Genomic DNA, 13,432 nt, shown 5'->3' with positions numbered 1-13,432 from the left:
TCTACTTAAATAAAGGCCTAAATGATTTAGAACATGGCATCTGTGTCTCATAGACGACCAGGATTGTATTTTCAGACACAGGACACAAGCCACCTCAAAGAAACAACAACAACAACAACAACAACAACAAAAGATCATTACTAAGAGAACATTTTAACAAAGTTCACAGTTGGAGGTCTCTGGCCACAAAATAAAAAAAGTCCTGATCGCTCTGTTTGTCTAAATTGTCAACACAAAGTAACCACATTGAAATGGAGATAGCAGACACTGCTGCCTACTGTTTTTTGTTCAAGTTCACGGAATCTACATGTGCCCCTTGTGCCCCAAATTGGAGGGGTGGGGGTGCAACACGCTTAAATGGTAGCAAATGGGAAACCGTGTCGGACGCTCTCTAGTCACTGCGGTCACATATGATCGCCATGCGTCCTCATCCACATGGCTTCCAAAAGAGCTCTGTCAATTAGTAACCAGCAAAGCTAAATAAATAGGGGGGTTCGGCAGGCCTCCCAGCGGGGCGCAGTTAACAGGGCAGCCGGGGGAATGGATCCGCACAGGATAGAGAGACAAAAAAACAAAAACACTGTGTAGAGTCCATAATCTGACTTTTATATAACTGGTAAAGTGGTTAATACCCACATGTGTATTTCTTCACTCACGAGTGAGTATGTGTGTGGTGCGCGTGCGCGTGTGTTTTGGATACTACGGATTTGGGCTGGTTATTTGGGGCTTCATTTTGATCAGATCAGATCTTGACTCAGTCAGGTTGGTCAGGTTGAGCTGTAGGTTCAGTCCTAGATTGCTCTAGTATCACCTGTATTTCATCAAGGCTGCAGCAGATTGGGTACACAGATTTGGGAGGAAACATTTATAACATCATTTATAACAACATTTCTGTTCAAGATCAGAAAGGGATGATATAAGAAGTACATGTCTTGTACATAGCTTTTTAAACACTCTGATGTCCTGACACAAAAAACACCATGCATTCTGACTCCCATATTCCACCTCACCTCATCATTTCCAAGTCTCTAAGAACATTTTAAAACAAGTCATTTGCCTCCTTTGGGACTTAAATACCACTGAAATCTCCTCTAAAATACTCAACATAAATATATGACTTTTTTTTTAAAATCAGGTATTCTCTGTGTTCTTTGAAGTCATTGCAGAGAAAATACAGTCCTGTGCATGACGTGTGAGTGAAACCAAAATGTGAGTGGAGAAGGTGAGATGTAATGCTGAAGAAATCAGTCACGGGGAAGAGGGGGAGATGAGTGTCTGTGGTGGTCTGTCTGTAGAGGAGCCATATTCTCCTGGCTGCCTGTGTCTCTAATGGACAGAAAAAAAATGAAGTTATACTTGGCAGAGTGAAACCTCCCTTAATAACTTGCAGAGGAATTTACATTACGATTATTTTTCCCTTAATGTAAAACAGCTCGGTGATCGTATTGTCTTCCCTTACACTGAAGACTGTTTAAATTTTCCCTCCGCATATTTGCTAAATGACATTATTCCAAGATAAGTCTTTTTGACATTGTTCAAAAACAAGGCCACCCAGTTTCCAGTTCTAGCATTTACTATCCCCTCCGGTGTCTGCAATTTCCTTTTAGACACGCCCAAAACCAAGAACACGGTCACTGATTGGTCTAAATATGTATATATTTCGAGAGGACAAATCATCCCTAGATATTCGTGGCTTAGCAAGTCCAAAAGCTGACCTGTACAAACCATTTTTTTTTTTAAAACCTGGGCCTTAGACATTTCAAATAAATGAGGTTAAACCTTTTCCAAATATAAATTATACACAGTCGTATACTGCTGAAGCACAGCAACACTACAGTGAGGGCTTCCTCCACATATGGAGGGAAGTAAACACGTACTGTACATCAAATGGAAAATTTTTTAGTCTTTTTTTAAAAACTGTATTTAGGTTTTAAATTCTGCCACATGTTACTATATCTGTGACAGTAATGTGTAATTTGGAGGTCTTTAAAATGCATCCACCACCAAGGAGATCAGCGATGCGGCCAGTGGAGATCAGGCTCTCGCTATGACATGGACCAAAGAGGGGAAAACAACAATTGCCGTAAGTTCGGAATTATTGTAATTAGCTTGAGCTTCAGGAATGTCCTACGCCAGATAATGTGACATTTGATGAGCTGTCCAATTACACAAAATGATATAAAAATCATTTTATAGAACCACACCTGCAGTTTGGGCCAAGTTTGACAGGATGGTTTTGGTAGTGGCAGTTAAATTCACACATGTCCTGGTGTGCTAACTATAGGAGTTGCGGTAAACTGTGCGATTACAGAGTTCTCACAACTTCAGAGGCTCTTTGAAAAAAGGAAAGCTAACATGTCTGCCGTGATTCGACTTCACATGTGACAAATGCTACTGTTCAACTTTCTTATACCAGTTTACGCCATACGACGTAACAGCAATGATTTCTTCATTTTTAATGACAGACAGCTATTACAAGGAACAAAGCGAGAGGGTTGCATACTTTAGGACACGTTGTTATAAGCATGCAGCGGTAACCAGGATGCAAAAATCCAGAAAAATGAGTTTGTCAGCTCTTCTGTCTCGGCCTGAACAAGTCAAAATTCCAGTACACGACGTGGTTCTTACTTGTCTTCTTGTAAACGGCCTATTAATTCTGCATTTCACAACATATCTGTAATCAGAAGGACCTGAACACTCATTCTGGCATGATTCATGGTGTGAAAGTGCATTAAGACCGAGCTGATTGCAACTGAAATTCCAGTAGAGACAAGTTGGCTAGATTTAAGTAACTTTTATTTGGATGCTAAGGTACGAGACATCCCTTGTAGTATTCGTGCCAAATGATTCACTCACAAGTCTGTCATGTAAAGTAGAGAGATTAAGAATTACTACCACAACAGCACGCCGTTTCAAGTTTTACTAAAATTTGTTAATCCTGTATTTTTCTCCACCTGTGGGTAAGGCCCAAAACTGCGACAATGCAAAGCTACTTCTTCTTAGATTTGCATGCTTTTCCTCAAGCTCCATGTATTTTAATACATTTGTGCAAATGAAGATGACAAAGATTGCAGCAGAAGATTTTCTCCTTTTTCGAAAAAAAAAGAAAAAGAAAAAAAGAGGAGAGAGAGGGAGACAGAGCGAATGTTTACAAGAATTCTATGACATGAAGAGTGCAATGATTTTACACTCTCTTCATGTTACTTTGTCAGTGCTAATAAAATATTAGCAAAGCCTATTTTCTTAGGCAGGAGTAAAGAGTCTAGAATTTCATGGACTTTTGCCAGGTTAAATGGACATTCAGACTTTTTCAGACTCTAAACTTAGGCTGACATGCACGCAGAAGCCAGAAATTGTTGTGTTTTAAATGATTTGATTTCCTTGACAGCAGAAGATGTTTGCATTTGTTCAGGATGCAAGAAATGAAAACGGGGAGGGGGGGGGGGGGTAACATTCACATTACAGTCCATAACTTTCAAAATATCTGCACACACATGAAAATACTTTCAGGCAGGCATAACGTCAGACCATAAACTAAAACGGCATGGCACAGAAGAGCACTGCCGTTCTCTTTCAAGATCTCGACAAGCATGCTGAAGTAGGGGTTCAGATCAAACGCGCTAGCCTGAGGCCAATTATATCAGATTCCACTTTCTTACTAAGGCCTGCCTTCATTTTTTGACATTTACAGCAGAGTTGGGCCCCCAATGGAGGCCCCAGAACCTCTCTCTCTCTGACACAAATCTATCAGCTGCCCATGCTCCAAGGAGACTCTGAGAGGGAGAGAGAGAGAGAGAGAGAGAGAGAGAGCGAGAGAAACAGAGAAAGGGAAAGAAAGAGAGAAAAAAGAAATCAGCATCTGACTCCCATTCCCTGGCTCGGTGTGTGTGTTCCCCTCAGCCACTGGTATTTGGAAGCAGTGTGCTACGCAGTTAGCAGAGCTTGCTCTAAAACGAGCATGATGTCATTGAGGTTCGATCATTACAGGCTGCGGACTGAGGCCGCTCTGGATGAATCGCGTCGGTTCCCACGCTTGTTTGGCAAGGCGTACATTCTACTGCCACGACGTGAAGGAGCTTCTGGACAAGATTAAAGATGGCGAGAGAAGAAGAAAACAGAGGGAGGGAGGGTGAGGATCCCTCTCCAAAGATTTCCTGTTGTTGTTTTTTTTCCCCTATTTTCATTCTTTCTTTTCTTTTTTTTTGCCCTCCCCTACTCTGCCTGTATGGCTCTCATGTTACATTCCACATTAGAGCATCTGTCCAAGAGGCCGTCTTGCTGGAGTTCCTCGAAAAAAAAAAAAGAAGAAAAAAACGAAAAGACAGAGAGAGAGAGAGAGAAAACATGTAATGCAAGGGAAATATTCCATAAGTTTTCGCCAAAAATGTGAGTCCTCTGGTAAAGAGCAGACGTATTCTCTTCCTCAAACATATGCTTGTTTTATTTAGTTGAAAGGCATGTGTCTGCTGGTGAGGTTTTTTTGCTGACCTCAGCTTGGAGAGGCTGCCCCAGTGTGAAGAGAAAAAGACAGAGTTTGGCACAACAGTCAGCAGATGAAAAACCAGATACTCTACATGCAACCTGGACACAACGCTCTGAAAACTCCTGAGAAGAATTCGATTCAGGTCAGGTGGTGTAGGCCCCCCCCCCCCCCCCACCCAGTCCCACAATGCAATTCTGCCAGCTGCCCAGAAAGCCTCCAACAAAGTCGTGAATCTCAACACCACACCTGAAGACAAATTGGAGCAGTCAAACAGTACATAAGGGGGGGGGGGGGGGGGGGGTGCTGTAAAATAAAACAGTTGTGACGCTTTTGACATGAGTGCTGCCAGTGACGGAAGAAGAATGTGCTCTCTGAACCTGCTTTGTTTAAAAGTCGCGCCACATGCCCACCCAGCACGCTGTACCCGTGGAACCACCCCCTCCAAGACGCTCAGCCGCAGCGGCGTGTCAGTCTCCGGGCACAGAGGTCAGAGAACTGGCAACCCAACCCTGGCACAAGCCGGGTACCCTCAGGGGTGAGACGCTGACAGGGGTGGCATGGGGAGCAGCAGACAGACAGGGGCCTAGAAAACAGCTTGTGACCAGAACCGACAGAGACGGGAACAATGAACGCAATTATTTACCAGAACGCGGTCCAAATCTCACCCATCAAAACTGGTTACTTTTGAGTGTTTCAAAGGGAGACTGGGGCTATGCGGTGGAACAGTGACCTTCTAAGTACCAATAAGAGCCTTTCGGGACTGCCCTGCTGTCACAAGTTTTCTTTTTTGTTCCCCTCAGCTATCACAAATGACAAGCGTCCAGTCGGAGTAACTCTCCGAGTCGTCAGTTCTGTGACTGTATTACGCCAAATGAAATGAAAGTGAAGCCCGTTGGCAAGGACTCCTTTAAGAGCGTGATGGATAGATTTACTCCGGCACAATGCTGAGGTAATACGGAAAGATTCGCCAGGGTTCAAACAATAATAAGTGGTGAATCATGACTTTCATGGGCCATTAGGATGGAATTTCTACTTTACTGCTTTTTACTGCACTGCTCTGAGAGAGGATTAGCCAATGGGAGCATTTTGGAAAGTTGGGCGGGGCCTATGGTGCCAAGTGTTTGAGTAAGCATGGTGGCTCATTTACAGGTGCTGCAGTCCAGTATGTGTGTGTGCGAGCAAACGTGTATGTATATATATTATATAGTCTTCCTCGAGAACCCAAGGCTCCAGCTGAGCAAACATGAGAACACCAAGGGAGTAGCTTTGGGCCAAAATATGAATTGACATTCTGGTTGTCCTACTGGCCTGGGTACAGTGAAGCATGCTTTTAAGAGTAGGGGATTACGACGAAGGGGCGGCTGTCTCCTTGCCTCTGAGCTAGCATTGTTCACAGTTCTGCTTTTCATGCTGGTGAAGAGGCAGCAAAGTGTAGCACAGAGAGAGGCAGAGTTAGCGAGAAACAATGAAGAACAGTGACTTTGTGTGAGACAGCTTGTGTGTCAAGTACCATATAAAAGCCGACAAAAATGAGCATCCGAGAGGCATCTGCTTCACTTTTGAATACCAGCGTGCCCATGTCTTTCAGTTGCCATTTCACTTTTAGATGTGCGTCTGTGTGTTTGTGTGTGTGTGTTTCTGCGTCTGTGCGTGCGTGCGCGCGCGCGTGTGTGTGTGTGTGTCAGGACAGTGAGAGTGGGTGTGCAGGAGCAAAAACACAAGGCTCCTCTGTATTGTATTGTGGAGTTGGCTGGAAGGAGAGGAGAGTAGGGAGGAGGGATAGGAGAGGTTGCCAGAGCACTCCAGAGCGGCAGGGAGCTTCCCCAGATCCCAGCTGCCCAAGCCTGGCCGTGAGTCATAGGTGAGCGCCAGGCTTTCTCGGCCTGCCTGGAGGAAAGCCAGCCAGCATGGGAGAAGGAGGAGGAGGAGGTAAAGCTGCTGAAAAAAATGCCAAAAATAATGTCTGGGACTATATGAGGTAAACTTCATAAGACAGGCTATGCTGAGTCACACAGAAAGGAGCACTTCATGCCGGGGAAAATTTCATAAGCAAGTCAATTTAATTTTTCATAGAAAAGCAACAAAGAATGTGTATAAATGTGTCATTACTGATGTAATATATGGTTTCTTCTTTTTTTTCCCCCACAAACAATCCCATGCTGGTAAGAATCTCTTGCGAACGTGCAGTCAAAGCGGTCCACCCAGACTCTGGAGCCTGAAGGCCTTACCTCTGCAGGAGCCAGCAACCGAAACACTGAATTTTTTTTTCTTTTATCTGGAACTGTTTAATGCATTATTTGTCTAACAATCAAGGGGCAGAGTTTATTTTGCAGATAATTATAGCTTTTGTTGTGCCGATGGCTAAGATAAGCTAGAGTTCCGAACCATTAGTTCGCGTGCTTTTTCTGGCAGCAATAGGCCTGTTTGTGGAGTACTCACCCAAAATGGCGACATCACGCTGGGACAGAGAAATACCGAAGGGGCAGGGTGGAAGGGGGGGGGACTAACCCAGTACTTCATCTATCTCTTCAACTAACTGTGTGAGTCAACACTGCAGGACCTTGTTTTTTTCCCCAAAGCCCTAATAAAACACAAGAATCATTCTGTGACAAACTCATTCCTTGAATGAGTAGTAGTTGGTGAAGGCCCACCCCAGTCCTCCTTCGTGTGTCTGACAACCAACCATTCAACCCATGTTCACACATCTCTGTGGGTGCTGTTGTTGTAGTCATACAGCGTCTGTCATTGTGTCAGAAATAACCATGCAGGTACTAAAAACTGTGGCTGAAGCCCCCCCCCCCCCCCCCCCCCCCCACCCCTGCCCCCAAAGTCCCTCATCCCCCTCCCCGTTGACCTAGGAATGGGCAGGACCATGATCAGGGCACTTGGCAGACAGCAGCGCTTTTCCAGAGGTCCGCAGAATATGTTCTTCCTCTGGAACCAGGTACTCAGAACAACAGTTTCCACCCAGTGACCTCCTCTTTGTCTGGACCAAGAGGCAACTATTTCAGGCCTCGCACGCGGGGGGACAGTAAATAAATAAATAAAATGTAGTGACCTGTGTCGTCTGGGATGTTCCTGTGTCAGATGAGATCGTCATTGCTGCCCTCTGGGCTTCTCAAATGGAATGTTGTTTCTGTAAAGTGAGATATTTTTGTGTGTGTGTGTCTGTGTGTGTGTGTGTATGTGCGCGTGTGTGTTTTCGGTTAATCAAAGGAGGGAAATGGTGAACATAGACTTCGGACTAAACATGCTGTTCCCCAGCACTACTGTCTCATGGAAACAGTCTTATAATTAGATTCCACCATGTGGCTTATAACTTAGATCTAACTTAACAGTTTGAACAGTACATTGTACTGTGTACCACTGTACAACGTAGAGAAAAATACACTCTCTCTCTCATTTCCTTTGAAAACTACAGTATACTGTTGTGGAGCGTTCCCTTAGTTATAAACAGGACACCACTTTCTCCATCCATCCATCCTTCCATCCATCTATCCATCCATCCATCTATCCATCTCTCTTTCTCTCCCCATCTCAGGAGGCCTGTCTCAGATCCTGTAATATCCTCTGCCCTAGACTTCCTCAGTATTGATGAGCAGATTTCCACTCTCTCTTCCTGAGCAAATCTGTGACGTCTTTCGGGTCCCATATTTTCCGGCTTAGAGCCCATCCTGTGAGCCACCTGCATCACCATTTGTTATGAAGAGCAAACCAATGGAGAGCCATTGGGAGAGCTCAGTTTAGACATGATGCAAATCGTTCCTAATTAACCACACAAGTGGTGATTGGAAATATGTGACACCTTTGCATGACAAAAATCACAAATGTTTGTATAGCTGTTGAGAGCTGTGGAAAACATCCTGATATAGACACACATGCTTTTAACTGAGGCCATGGATTCAAACAGGAACGGGTTCAAATATTTCATCAGTCAGCATGTTTGTGCTGGCACAACACCTTAGGAGAGAACGCAGATACTCCCCCCATTTGACATTTATTTATAGACTGACTTGAGAATTTTATCAAGAATATTTGTGTGTCACGGGCCACTTCAGAATGAGGCAAAGTGATCTAATGTGGACCATTAACCAACTTTCTCAATGACTTCCAGGCTCAAACAATCCAGCACAGTGAATGGAGAGCTTAACAGCTAAGCTCCGCCGCAATTGTTTCCTTATCATCTTAATCTATTAGCAGAAGGAGAGTGATACTGAAAAAAAAACATATCAGCAGAGACGATCACTCTGAGCGACAAGGGAGGTTAAACTTCACTTGAGTTTGCACTCGCGCATGTTGGTTCCCACAGTCAAAACAGAAGGTCCCAATTTCAGTGGAGATTTTAGCGGCGGGGCAAGCAAGTTCTGTGACATGGATGTCGAGGCCCCGGTGACAGATCCAAAGCCAAGCCACTTTTCCCTCCCCTCCGCATTTTGCTGGCGATCTTGGTGATAAATGTCCCGACATCGAAGGAGCATGGAAAAACTCATTTCCTCAAACTGTTAAAACGCTCCAAAAAAAACCCTCAAGCGTCCCCTTCACGCGCCGCCCAGCATGGACACACCACAGAGGAAAGAAAAAAACCCCAAGAAAGATAACCGCAAGATTCAGTGATTCAGACAATCACAAACAGTGCACCACCTAAAACAGAGTAAAAAAAAAAAAAAGAAAAAGAGCCTTTCTGTAATCTGCAGATTGGTGATAGTACATGCTGAACTCCAGCCTTACGTAAACACATCTGATTCAGTTAATCAAGCTTCTAAGGAACTCCTGTGTGCTGCACTCAAACGTACCAAATTACAGACTTGGATTTCAGTCCTGCAGAAATGCAGGGAGTGTTGTAGAGGGTTGTTTACCAGTACTAATTAACGGTATGGATCATCAGCATCAGTCGTTGAATGTCACCTGTTTGTATGCTGTCAAAAAAAAAATGAAAAACAACAACAACAACAGCATAACAACAGGTGACAACTTTTATAGTCTTGTAAAGACAGACTAATTGGAGTCACATGGTCCCTCAGCTGCTTCAAATCACATCCAACACAAAACTCCAACAGAGCTGATAATATTCACTACGTTTAATTATGCTTTGATATACATCTGTACTCATTGAGACCACCTTGGACATGAAAAAAAAAAATTAATAACATATGCAAGGTCTCAGAAGCAGAGCTTAAGTGAATTACTACCTTGCTACAAACAAGAAAAAAATCATTAATTCTACACTGATGTTAAACCCAGACACAGACCTAGCTGCTTTAAAAGAGCCAGTTTGCTAAAGCATACTTTACATCATCTCCAGACTCTGGGAAGCGGTGTTGGGGATTTTGTACAGGGTTGACTGGAGAAGAGAAAAGAGCCTTTCCTGTATCAAAGGACACCCTGGGGAGCTCCACAAGAGCTGAATGGATTTGACCCTGTTTGACTAAAACACTTCTTTGTTTTGCCTTGATCTTTATTTCTGTGGTTTTGTTCATTTCTGAGGGGGTGAGATGAGGGCGAGGGAGCAGGGGAGTTTGGGTTCAGCTCTGGAGGGTGCTTTCTAAAAATTTCATAGAGCAATTTTTATCCACCTCGTTCTTTGTACAGGTGTTACATGGGTGAGTACAAACAGTTTGTATAATAGCAGTTTGAAATAAGACATCAGTTCATTTGAAGTTAAAAAAAAAACAAAAAAACAAGTTAACTGCTGATTCAGGACTGATTTTCTTGGTGAAAAAATGAAATGAAATAATAGCATTGAACTTGCCAAAATAACACAAGGCGATGTAATAGAGCACCCCGGCAAGTTCCGGAATGTACTCGCGCTACAAAACAGAGGAAGACTTTGATAGCGGTTTGGTAGACTCTGTCTATTGTTTCTACCTCTCGAGATGTGTGTTATCCTGAGAGACTCTGCTGTCTGGCCTCGCTGCTCCACCACGTTGTCCTGGAGACCGCTCTCCGCCAGCACAGCAGCGGTCCTTTGAGCTGGACCCACCAGACTGCGCCCACCCCATTGCTGGCACCGAAGCAGGAAAGCTGACATACTGCATTTACCTCAGCTCTCCTGCTAGCAAGCTGACGACTGCTGTTTATCTGGCGGTCTCACAGGACGAGACAGGGCTACAGGCATGGACTACATTACAAGCCCAACCGTAGGAGGGTAGGAGCACGTCAGCTTTCTTCCCTTATCTGTGTGTTTTCACTTTCAGTGAAACGACTAAGTCCAGAATACAACAAATCAAATGTAAGGATGTCCTTCTGTAAAATGAATTTCTGAGCTTTGTGGCAAACAGCAAGAGAATGGCTCAAAATTTTTTGGAGTAACCAGTATTTAAACTTTTGCTTTACTGTTAGAATTAAGTTGCGACAATGATGCTAATGCTATCTATCATAATTGTGATTATGCATAGTATTATACATATTTCATTCTTTGTTTATGGTCTTTGTGTGTTTCACGTATTATTGGCACTGTTGGTTAATAACTGTGTTATTACATTTGAATAACTTATCACTTTGGGCTTTATAGCATTTTTATAACACTTACTTTAATCAGCATTTTTAATTTACAAATTTCATATAGCAGGAGACCACTGAATGATTGCAAACACTACCATTTACTCTTCTGTAAACTCTCAGTAACAGGGTCTAGAAACTTTGACTTGATTTTAAAATGCTTATCTTGAAAAAGTTCACAGCAATGGCAAAGGGAAAAAAGACCCTATTTCTAAATGGTTTAATGATTTTCAGCATGTGCTGAATTCTGAAAGACATTTACCTTTTATTATTTTTTTTAAACTTTTACTACAACTTACTAAACTAAAATGTGGTAGGTAAAACACAACAAGGAATGCTTACCATAAAAATGACTGTTAATATTTTACATGTCTAGAGCACACTTTGATTATCATAATATAATACCTTACAGAAGCTAAGTGCACTAGCTTTGACTACTTGAATTGCATTTTTTGTCTAATGGATAGAGAACAAAACGTGCATTGTATCACTGCTGACCCAGTTATTGTATTCAAGTGTGCCTATCTATTTTCACACATATATACATAGAACTACCAACCAGCTGGCAGCTCTTGTACTGAAGGGTTAATTCCTCGCGTTGTGTTCAAATTAACTCTGCGATGAAGGGAATCTGGGTAAGTTTACAGTGACTGACGCTTAAAATATACATAGAGCCACAATTTATTCTTTAAATAGATTAATAAAAATGTTGTTTTAATCTTGTAAGCCTGGCAAAAATGGACACTGGATGTGTAGAGCATCCGTGCATACTGGCATTTACATTTATTTAAGGCATGAATGGATTCTTTATTTATTTATTCTTTCATTCACCCATTCACTGCATCCTTGCATGGTCTAAACAGTCCAACGAAGCAGAAATTTGAAAACGAGATGTAAATGCCTTGTAGAAGCTTACAGGAGCTCAATAAAGAAAGGCCTGCTAACTGCTTGTCATTGTAAGAATGTAATGATTAATGCTTTGGACATAAAACTATGCAGACTCTTCCCCAGTTTCCCAAATTTAACGGTGGTATGGAGTTTGTAAACAGAGCTGCTCCTTTCCTCGTCATTGAAAATTAGCCATGAGCAAATACTTGCACGCTTGCTATCCACGGCTGGCTAACTCTCAGGTGCATCTTTGTGGAGGGTGAATGAATTAACTGCACTTAAGATAGCTTAATATTTCTAGGAGTAGAGCTGAGCGTGACGTTTGGAATGTTAGCCTGGATAGCCTTGACAAATGCGTCCACTCACCACCAACATAAACATAAAAAGGAGGGCTAGGTATAATCATCCTCAGTTTAAAAAACAAATTTCATTCGCACTATAGAAACGAGTGTTTCCTCATCTTATGAAGGCTTGGCAGATGTTCCTGCCATTACGTTCTTTCTGTAACACATATTATAGATGGGGAACTGATAAAATCCCATTTTTTACAACACTAAATATGAAATGAACATCAGTGGGTGTGTAATAAGCCTATGTAGATAAAACTGTCCAAATGCATTTTAAACACAAATGGGAGTACCATGTCCTGACAACTGGTAATGAATTGACTGGAACAGTGATTTCATTGTTAAATGCTTAATCAGGTTTTATACAATCCCACTGTCCCCTGCTAATGTCGCTACCACTAGTATCCTCCAGTAACATCCAAAACAGCACAATGTAACCCCCCCCCCCCCCCAAAAAAGGTTTAAGGCAGTCATTTTGTTTAATGTGCTGCTCCCACCGCTCTGCTGTCCTGGACCAAAAGGTAAGTTCCCTTAATCCAAATCCAGAGACGTAACAGAAGACAGAGAACCGACGCAGGGTTTACAGCAGACCCACGCTTTGGAAAGCACATTTGCCTCTAGGAAAGCGAAGCATCTAAATAACGGCGTTCCCGTCATGAAGTCTCGTTAAGGATATGCGCTGGCCTTGAGTCACGGCGGCCTGCTCTATGGATGTGGTCTGTCCTCCATTCACTCGTATCCTCATTACCAGCCGTTCTGCTCTTCATGGAGGTATCAGCGATTGGACGAGCCTTTATGACTCACAATCACAAATTGCCACTATGGAGAGGTGGAGACAGGCCTTGGGAAGGGTGTTGTAAACGACCTCTGAATGCAACAAGCTGCAGATAATGAGAGGTATCAGTGAAGTCTGTTGTGCAGATGGCCCTGCTCACTTCTCACGCTGAGCTTGTTTTGGATAAACACCCTGTTTTTGAATTTTCTTCACTGCCCACAAGTGCTACATTACTCTCTCTCTCTCTAATCACTCAGGGCTTCTGGCTGGTGTGAAATGGGGCCCAAAAAAAAAATTACCATTCGTAGTCCAGTAGATAAGAGGTGTCTTCACAGCTCTGCTCCAGGTTGAGCATCCTGAGGCATCTGTGACATGACTAAGAGCATCCTGAGGCATGGTTCACGACAACCAGATGTCAAAACCAGATAGAATTTAACATCC

The sequence above is a fragment of the Chanos chanos genome, chromosome 1, assembly GCF_902362185.1.
Source record: "Chanos chanos chromosome 1, fChaCha1.1, whole genome shotgun sequence".
Taxonomy (NCBI): Eukaryota; Metazoa; Chordata; class Actinopteri; order Gonorynchiformes; family Chanidae; genus Chanos; species Chanos chanos.
The sequence above is the reverse complement of the archived record's forward strand: the minus strand, read 5'-3'. Positions refer to the sequence as shown.